The following is a 10,584-nucleotide window of genomic DNA, read 5'->3' on the forward strand; positions in this document are numbered from 1 at the left end:
ATGTGGTCAAAAAGTCATCCTTTTTATTTGAGCTAAATACAGAAGATAGATATTTTCTTACTTTTATTTAAAAATTGGTTTGAATCTGATACCATTTTGTTATGCTAGGAATTACTGAGCAGAGTTTTAGAACTGAAAAACAGGTCAACAAGTTATTTTGAGGTATTGGAAATAGGTATTTGAGAGATGCTCAGGATTACAGTACTAGAAATTATTTTCTTGTTTTAAGACAGACTTTATTTTACATACATAAACAGCTTGATTTTTTTTTTTTTTATTTTTAGTTTTTAAAACAGCACTCCCTGCATGAGTGAGGCACTAGCTGACAGTACGCTGTGTGAGTGCAGTTTATGTCCTTAATGTAAGGAAGTAAACCGTAAGATTGTGTTAATGTTCCTTTAAGGAGGCAGTTCAGATTAAAAACAAAAGGGGGGGGGTTGTCTCAGATTAAGGTTTTGGAATTTGTTATTTGTAGCGGACATTTTTGGGGTTTAATCTTTTTTAGTGGTGAGTGTTCAGCAAAGCAGTTTTTAACTTGTAAATAGCATCACTGATAGCAAAAAGCTAAAGGATACATTTAATTGATCTCTTGATCAGGACTGCTTCTGCAACAGGCAGAACAACTGAACTTTATTAGCCATTGCTGGTTGGCTGTCTTGTGTGAATGTGGCATAATTCAGAAAATGGGGAGCTATCGAGAGCAAGAAGCAACGAAAATACGGCTGCTCTAAGGACAAATGAGATCTAACACACAGAGCTTTTTGGTAAGACTTGAGACTGTAGAATCTGAAAGGATTTAAAAATCAAAGATAGGAGGCCAAAAACATTTTTTTGGTATGCAGGGATGATGGAAAGAAATTAATTTCTCTCCTTTGCGTCCCCCTTCCCACACCCTGGTTTGAGCAAAAGTAACAAAAATAGCATAGGAAGACCTACAGACCTGTTTAACATGGGAGGAAGAGAAGTGGGACTCAGGTGCTGAGCCTGGCAGAAAGCAGGAGTCCCAAATTCCTGTGAATCAGGAGCCCCAGCCCCATGCAGGGCTCTGGCTCAGGGCAAGCTGGGCTGCCCCTTGCCCAGGGCAAGGCACTGCTGCCTGAGGGGTGGCATCTATGTGCATAAGGAACTTAAAAAGAACCCCAACAAACAAAAAACAAACAAACAAAAAACACAAACAAAAAACCCCCAAATAACCAAACAAAAAACCCACACAACACAAACCAATGTAACTGCAAATATTATTTTCTACAAATATGATTTGATGGATTCCAAAATTGCTAAATAAATGTCACATTACTATTTCATGAAATATCTCAAGATAACAGTAATATTGTCTGTTCTAAGTATAGATTAACTGATTTTGACTTAAGTCTAGCAATAGCACCTGCTGAGAGAGAAGAGGCATTTACTGAAGCATAACATTTGATTGGCATGTTTCATTATCAAATCTACGTTGTATTTAAAAAATGTGCACATGATCTAAATCAGGTATTTATAATAAAGTCGGGTGCAGATTTGAGATGACATCTGAAGATATTAGTTATATAGAGGCTCCATTAGAAGTGTTTTTAAAATAATTTGAGTTTTCTTCAAAAAGGGATTTTTTAAAAATATAAATGTATATGAATAATGGTATAAGAATTCCTAGTGAAAACCATTAGAGCAATGATAAAGGTTTGCTTAGTATGTTAATCCACTTAGACTATCAAATGTATTTCAAAGGTTGGAGTGCTGTGCTAAATCACAAACCAGCATGGTTTCCAACAGCCGCTATATATACTAATCTGGTGTTCATTTGTAGCACTGTCTATAAACATCAGCATGAAGGTGAGCCCTTCGCTCTGTTCATTTTTTAGCTTCCAGCTGTGGCCTTGACAGGAATAAATCTCATGTTACTGGTGACAGTCCAAATTATGTCCCTGTCTGGTAGATCTAGATTACATATTTCAAAACTTCTGCAAAAGAATGCTTTCTGAATTGTACTTTGGAAAATATTACATTTCCAGGTATCATTGTTTCAAATAAGTATTTTAGTTTTTGCCAAGTAAGTCACAGGTTTTCAGGGGGAAAAAAAGCAACTTGTTCCTCATTGACTGTTTTATCTTTCCATAAAATGTGATTTCTGTGTAACATTAAATATACATAACTATTTGCTATGAAGTTTATTGAAAGACACTTGTGCTATACAATTTACAGAAGTGATACTTTCGTGGAAGTTCATGCTGTTGTTGAAGATAGTAATCCAGGTGAAATGCAGACAATTGAGTCAAAACCAAAGATTTTTTTTTTTAACGTTTATATTTGTATTTTAGCATAGAGAGGAAAATAAGTGAAAAGGGTTCCTATATTACCTTCAAATTTGTGTTTTGTTTTGTTTTAAGATAGGACATATATTTCTGCAAGTCATATTTCCCTTGTCCAGGAAAGGAAATAGTTACTGGAAACCTATTTGTTCCTCATGTTCATTATCTGATTTCTTTTTGCCTCTTTCAAGTTTGATCAAGCAAAAGTAATGGACCCACATAGCCAGTTATTAGATGACTTAGGCTTGCATTCCATGTTAAATGTAAATCCTTGATAAATAAGTTCCTGCATAATTTTCATTATAGTGCTCATATTCACATTATACTATTATGTTTTGCCTGTGTTGTAGGACTTTGTATCCCCTTTCTTCCTCTTATATCTGGGTCTTCTTCCATGCAGCAGTTCAGCTGTAGTACAAACTTGCAGCAAAATACTCGTCCACTTCAGAACTGCATAGTGGGATGTATGAGATGAGGTAAAAAAGTACCAGATACGCCTTTGAAAAACAGATCTGGGTCCCATTCACTTGAAAAATGAATTTACGCGTGGTGTCACTAGAGGGCAGAGTAAAGGATTTGTGGGTATATTAACGGCATTTCCCTGCTTTGGTATGTTAGGAGTGTGCTAAGCATAAAGCCTTTCTGCTGCCTTCCCTCAGGGGGAGCTCGGTGTGAGGGCGGCAGCGCCCCGGGCTGGGAAGGGGACGAGGGCCTCGCTTCCAGGGAGGTTTGCATTTCAGACTGAAAAGGGTGTCCTACTCTTATGTATTGCCGTCAGAGTAAAATTAACTGTATTAGCAAGGGGTGCTGCCTCCCGCCCTGCGCCGTCGGCAGCCGCGCTGGCTCAGGCCCAGCTGAGGGGAGCAGTCCCGCCCCGGCGGGAAGGCGGCCGCTGGCCTGGGCGGGAAGGCGGTGCCGGGGCGGGTGGGGAGGGAAGGGCAGGGCCCCTGAGGAGACCCGGCTTGCTGCCCGGAGAAGGGGGTAAGCCGGGGAGGGGGGTGTTTCGGTGCTGCCTTATGGGTGGCTGTTCTTGCTAGAGAATAACCTGCCACTGCTCTGGTAGAACTGGGGGGGAAACAAGATTTAAAAAAACCCCAAACAGTTTTCCAGCTGGGCCTGGGAGGCCATAGCACTGTTAATAATCTTGGGCCTGTCCCAGAAAGAGTGATGTCTTTCCTCATTTTTATTATGTAGGGCTTAGTCTCTCGCTTTTCGTATGGATTTGTTTGTGCAATGCCCCATCCAAAGTCTGGAAATACTTATTTAAGCTTCTAGCCAGGCTGCTTTCCTCTCAGCGTAAGAACAGTTTCACCATGCTACAGGTCTGTGAGGAAAATACATTAATACCTGCTGCATCTTTTCTGTCAGGGCCACCTTTTCCAAGTCTGTTCTGAATCCAGATGGACAAAAAAGTACAGGACAGCTTTTCCTCTTTCTCTCCTTGCACTTGCATGTGTACCCTCACTTAGTTTATTTGATGTTTATTGCATTGCTTGTGTCTGACTTACAGTGTGTTTCAGCTTACAGGTAACTACAGAGCAGTGTTCCTGGTTTGAAATGGGGGTGTCTTTTCTGCTTTAGTTTTCTGTGACCCCCCAGTGCCAGTTGCATGTCACTATAGTCAAGACGATAACTTTTAATTGAAAAAAAAAAAAACTATGCACGTAGCCAACAGTAGAGTGCTTCAAGCTGCAAAATTTATCCTCAGTAGTAAAGTTTAAATCTTGTCTTTCACTTAGGAATTTGAACAAACATGTAAAATATCCATATTTACTGAGTATTTCTAGTAAGATCTCAGTCACCTTGCCTCTCCTGTTCATGGTGAAGGCTAACAAGAGAAAAGTTCTAAAAATGCCGTCTTTAGTATATTTATGTGTCATCTTAACAGTGTTGCTGTTTTGGTTTCCTATGCCTTTTACGTTAAAGTTTTTATCACTGTGACATGTAATTGTGGTCTTCTAATGCATCTTTTCAGAAACGTCATGCATTCTGTCTTCTGTCCTGCAAAAATCCTGTACTTGTTGATCGTGTATTAGACTGGGTACCCAAAGAGGGGGAAGAACATCTGCCTGGTTTCTGCAGTCTCTGTTGTTCTGGAGTTTAGGGGATGCTGTGGCATGGGGAGGAGACAGTCCTGGTAGAAGGCTGCTCCTTGCCTTCTACTGCCATTCCCGACCTCCTGTGGGAGCTGTTCCAAACCTGGTGCTGCAGAGATGTCCTTACACTAACCTATACCAGGATGCATATATATAGAATTAGGAAATTGTTCTAATTATGAAACAGGATTTTTTTTCACTGATAGCAACATTATCTATGGTGCTCAGGCTGAAAAGAAACTATTTTCTTATCATATTATGCTCCACTGAGATGATAATTTCTTTCCTTTTGAAGCTTTACCGTAGGGATCCCAAAATATTTAATAGAAATGTTAGTGTAAATTGTGTTGAGGAATGGTTTGAAGAAGTAGTACTTCTTGTCAGAAACATTTAAAAGAAGAGAGAAGGAAAAAACCACAAACCAGCCTTTAGGCAAATCTTTCTGAATATAAAATGGATATTTCCAAAATGTTGGAAAGAAGTTAAATATCAGTAGTGCCTGAACTTGCTGACACAGGAGACTGTGTTTGCTTTTCCTGCTGCCACGTCCCTAATCTTTTGGATTAGATTTAGCCAAGAGAGCAATTTATTCCCCTTAATGAGACTGTCATGTAAGAAACACTCCACAGCTCAACATGGTTCTGAATGATGCTTCCATAGCAGACAGCCTTCTTTCATTGATAAAACTAAATTTCACAGATCTTTACATTTCTAACATACGAGTGAATTTATTCAATACATTTCTCAGTGTAAGTCTGTTTAATGTTAATATTATATTTTTTTTGACTGATCCCTTACTTTATGGTACTGAGTCTAATCATCTCCTTATTTTATACTTGATATAGTGATTTCACAACTATAACTACAAACAAGTAGCAACTACCACATTGGAATGCTACCTTAACACGTCTGCTCTTTTTGCAGCTAGTGACATGTTGCAAATGAGTACTAAAAACTGCAGTTGCTGATTCCTTTGTGCTGCCAGAGTACTTCTACTGGACGAGGAAGTTGGAGTTCTCACAGCTTCTGATACCTTAATCCTTGCACAATCATATTTTTAGGAAACGATTTAATTTTTATTCCATGGCTTTAGCTGTAATTGCGGTGCATCAAGTAGGAGGACAGCGTAGTTCATTGGGTTGTCGACTAGGTGGCAGTATGGTGTTTAAAACGAAGGTAAACTGCTTTTCGACTCGAAAAGACCTCTAGATTTTTCTGTGCCTGTAAGATTTGAGTAAACCTGGGTACTATTAATCCCTTGAACAGTTAAATGTCTCTATACTAATAGGTGAAAACTTGAAACTTGACTAAATCTTGAAAAATACTAGGATTGGAAGTTTAGGGAGAGGAATTTAAGCTCACATACAAACATGTTGTAAGTAGGTACACATTTTTATAGTCAATTAGAGTGCAACTGTTTTATGTTTTCCTCTTAATTTAAGCTGAAATGAATTAAGTTTTTTTTTTCTTAATATTTTTTACTGGTGGGTGAAAAAATCTTCTGTTATTATCTCTGGTCTTATCATAGTATTGTCCTATAAAAGACAGATACAATATACTATGTAATTATTTTTTTATTACAGAAGGTAAGGGTTCTGAAAATTTATTTCTCTGTTTGTTAGACCTACTAATCAACTTATATGATATGGAAATTTTAAATCACCTGTTTTTGGAAAATGCCTGGGCTGGCTAACTTGTGAAAGATTATATATTTTCATCAAAAGAATTCAAATTACTGAAGAGAAACTCTTGTAATGAGTGAAAGTGCAGATCCCAAGCAATATAGTACTTGGACAGGCAGTTCCAATCTCTTAAATTTCATCCAAAAGTCAACAGGTATCTAATACAGATTTTGGAGTAACTGACAAAACATGCTTAAAAACTCCACTCTTCTAGCTATGTTCACTATAGCTCTGTATTTGATGGGAGTAATCATTACTGGATTATGATCTTAAAAAGTGGAATTGGAGCACTGTGATAATTGCTTGAAACAGCTATTATCTCATCAAAATCAAGTATTGGACATGAAATAAAAAAGACTCACAGAGGGACTTTCCCATATGCTTTCTGGGTCATCAGTTTGGTCTTCTCAGGAATGTGGTGTTCAGCTTTCGTTCATTTTTTTTGTTGTCATACTGTGAGTATATATATAGCATGCTTAACCGTTGTATTTTTGATTGTCTTGGATTTATTGTCCCAGATTGTCTCAGATTACTGGTATCTAATGATGGCTTTGTCAGCAAAGATTCTAAGGCATGTTGTTAAGGACGATTGTTGTGCTCTATTATGGAGGTAATGTTGGTCTCCCTGCTGCATAGGATGTGATACTTTCCTGGGTTTTGACAAAGGCAACTTTAGAACAAGGGTATATCTTCCAGAAAAAAATCTTTGCATTTATCTTGCATTTAAACAAATGCCGTTGAATTTAGCCCAGAAGCTTCTAATACCATAGATAAGAACAACTTGATGTGACTAGGACTATTTTGTCTTTGGAAAATAAGGAATAATAGCAAGTTCACAAATCTGTTCCTTGGATAAAATGCACTGAATTGTGGGATATCTACTATATGGAATAAATCTGTTATTCTAAGTCTTCAGCTGTTAGAGCAGCAAAGAACAGCATCTTTGCTTTCTTTAGTAACAGGCTTTATACTATATGCACTGTCTGTTTCAGAATTTCTGTCATGAGCCCTCTAGACAATTCTGTCCCATTTTGTTAAGGTAAGCTAGTAAAAGTGTAACTTCTAACTTTAGGAAAGAGCATGGAAAAGGGTAGATAGAGTAGATATAGCAGAGTATTATTAATCCATCAGTAAAGGGATAGAGAATGTTCTCTAGAAAAGCCTTGGAGTGGTCTGGTTCCGCCAGTCTTCAAGGTGTATTGTCAAAACATAAATTGCATGCTGATGGTGATGTGGTACTTGACTCTTACACTATAAAAAGTAACACATGATCCAAATTAGTGCTCTGGGCTAATTTAAAAATCCTGTAGTTGCAAGGTCAAGGAGAAGAATGACTTTCATTTAATAGAAGAGAGTTATAACTGGATTTTTGTCTGTTATTGACGAAATAGTGAGGTAGAAGGACCCTTTGCCTGACCTGGGGCAGCTGTTCTTACATTAAGTGTATGGTCACCAAATTTACATTTATGAAATATATGAATAAAAGACAGTTCTATGGAATTTTAGTATAAATCAATTTAGAATTAAAATTAGTATAAAGTGGTCCTTTAAGTACTTTGCATTGACAATACTACCTGATTTACTAAAAAATTCCAGTAAATCATACTGTCTTCTGCATTCAAAAACCACAAGTCTGCCCCACCATTCTCTGAATTTTTTTTATTTAAGATGATATGACTACAAAAATACAAATCTTAGATTTTTATTGTCTTCTAGTTTTGAGAGTTTTTAAAGAGTCCAGGTCTTGATATTCTGTTTTGAAGAAGAACATAATTCATTGTAAGTGAAAACCAATATACTGGTATATTAATCTTAGCTTTTAGAAACAAATTATCTTATAAGGCTGGTAATACACTTTTGAAAACTGAAAAGTTTGGGATTTTTTTGAAAATTGATTAACTTTTAAAGTTTTGAAGACTCTGAAGGAAATACTTTGGTTTTGTATGATGCTATAATGATTTTTATACCATTATGATAACAGATGACAATGAGTAGATACAGTAATATTATTAACAAAGCTGTAGAAGAGCATCTTTAAAATTTGAGTTGCATGGTGGATTCTCTTGTAGGAAGGAAATATTTTTGTTAAATAGCACCCTGTTGTATATAGATACATAATTTTTGTGATTGCTAGAGGTAGTGCCTTCTTTCCCAGAACCTGCATTTTTGTGAAATGTTTAGGTTATTTGTGTAGCTTGATTTGTACATGTGAATGGACCCATTCTCAGCTAAAAACCAAAACAATTCCCAAAAGCCACACAACCTTAAAAGGCCACAAAATAGAGAATTAAACCAGCACACCTCATTCAAGAAAGTATCTTCTATCCTGTTATCCACTATGAGTTCCTCATTGCACCCTTGTCAGCACTCTGGAACCTGAAGGGAGCTCCCAGTGTGGCAGTAACCTGCCAGCATAGCTTCTTCAAAACTCAAAGGAGTTGCACCTTCTGGACCCGTACAGATGAATTGTGGGTTGGTTGGGTGTGGGTGTTGTCTGGTGTACACAAACGTAGCCCTAAAAGGATGGTATTTATTCTTGTTGGAAGATGTGGGATGGAGGAGAAGTATTATAACCTTCTACTGAAAATGAAAAATAACTTATTTTTCTATAAAGCCCTAAAAACTAAGGCAAGGTAAACATAACTGCATACAATTTTTTTCAGCCTGTAAAAGTTTAAAAATAAATAGCCCTACCTACAGAAAGTCTCTGAATCTAAAATAGAAAAAAATAGTCAATTGTGATAGAGTGCTGTCTTAAGGTATTTATTTTATATTTTTAATTAAACTGAACCCAAGAACTTTAAGATGCTGTAACTCTCTTGATCCGGTAAAATAGGTGTTAAGCCACGTAAACCTTTACTTACAGATTCTTAAGTCAATGGTTCTTACATGATGTAGCTTACTGTAAATTTCTTGTCTGTTGTTGTCCCTACATAGGCAATGAACCAAGTTGTCTTATAGTCCAAATGTTATGACCCTGTGTGCCAGTAGGTTATCTTATCATGGAGGAATCCCACCTGGCTTACGCAACCAAAGTGTGAAACAGATGTGCTGCTTGGAATCTGGAAAATTGTGAACACCTGCTTTTTTTTTCTAGTGCTTCCTGGTGAGCTCTTCCTAGTGTAATCGTGGAGTCTGGGCTCTTATGCTCCTTTGGTACAGCTGACTGCTTGTTTTCTAATTCCTGAACTTATATGTAAGTTATAACTTTATAAACTTATAATAGAACTTAAGGATTTATCTCATGTTTAAGATAAAAATGGATTCAAGTCAAATCTGGTTTTAGTTCTCTCCAATAAAAGCTGATATTTAAACAGTATCAAAAAGACATTTCCTTGAAAGTGAAAATGTATATGTGAGACTTTTGCTTTTTATGAACCAGGCGGTGCTTCTAAATGTATTTTGTATTTTGGTCTTTAATGATCATAAAGGTAGCCTTATTCTGTGTGGTTTGATTATTTATTTATAATACTGATAACTGAATTTTATACAAGATGTTCTACTGTGCCATTTTTGCATATAAATATTTTTCAAAAGAATTTTATTTAGAAGTGGACAGTATTCCATACTCTTTAGTTTAACATGACAAAAATCTGGAGCATCCTTGTTAAACTGTAATGTGACTTGATGGTTCCACAGCATCACTAACACCTTAAAATACAGTAACTTAACATATTTACATTTAAATTCTAGCTCCTGACTAGACATAACTATATGTATGTGAATGTATTATATATCTGGATGGATTTATTTCAGTTGCATAAACTTTTGTACTGTTTTTCACAAATAGTTGTAGAAGTGTTTCTTACAGCTAAAATGTCAGTTTTAGTGGGCTGCATCTGAAGCATAGGGGTGATTCCTATAACTTGTGTATCTGCATCTGATAGGGATAGCCATGTTTTTATCGCCATCCCTTTGATCAGAAGTCATTAGACTTTAGCAGATAAAGTTTATGCACTAATATTTTCATTCCTGTATTTCACCAAGCACAGAACACGATGCTTACACTTCAGTGTAATTTTTCTGGAGGAAGCATTTGCAAACACTTTAGATTATCTTAAGGCAGATGTTTTTGTCTGTTTCTTGTATGTAAATACTTATAAACAAATGGAAATCAATAATTATTTATCAAGGTTGATATGTGCTTAAAAACTGATTCAGCCTGTGTTGGAAAGGCATAAATTACTCTGTTTCTAAAAAGTCACTCAGGGTGTTGCAAAAATGTACCTGAACGGGGTTTTGTACAAAAATGTTGGAGAATTCTGCACACATGCAATATTCAAATGTGATAAGTCAAATAGTAGGGGGAATGTATTTCAAAATAGTTTTTTAAAGATATTGCTATCAGTTGCACTTCTGGCATTTGAATGTTTTAGTTAATATCAAAACCTACAGTTGCTATTGTGGTAAAATGATAGTGTGAAATTGATGCTGTTATACTATAACAATAAGGACGTGACTCATGTATTTTATGTACACATGCATCCAACTGTAGTGACAAAT

General features: G+C 36.5%; 1 protein-coding gene across 1 annotated transcript in view; it reads left to right on the plus strand.

Moving 5' to 3' along the window:
- The window catches only part of CCDC73 (coiled-coil domain containing 73), an 84,153-nt gene that overhangs the window by 11,031 nt on the left and 62,538 nt on the right, over positions 1 to 10,584 (plus strand). The window contains exon 3 of the mRNA XM_074842561.1: positions 9,179 to 9,277. The gene's annotated coding sequence lies outside the window, so the exon portion shown is untranslated. The remainder of the gene's footprint in view (positions 1 to 9,178; positions 9,278 to 10,584) is intronic.

The sequence above is a fragment of the Strix aluco genome, chromosome 16, assembly GCF_031877795.1.
Source record: "Strix aluco isolate bStrAlu1 chromosome 16, bStrAlu1.hap1, whole genome shotgun sequence".
NCBI lineage: Eukaryota > Metazoa > Chordata > Aves > Strigiformes > Strigidae > Strix > Strix aluco.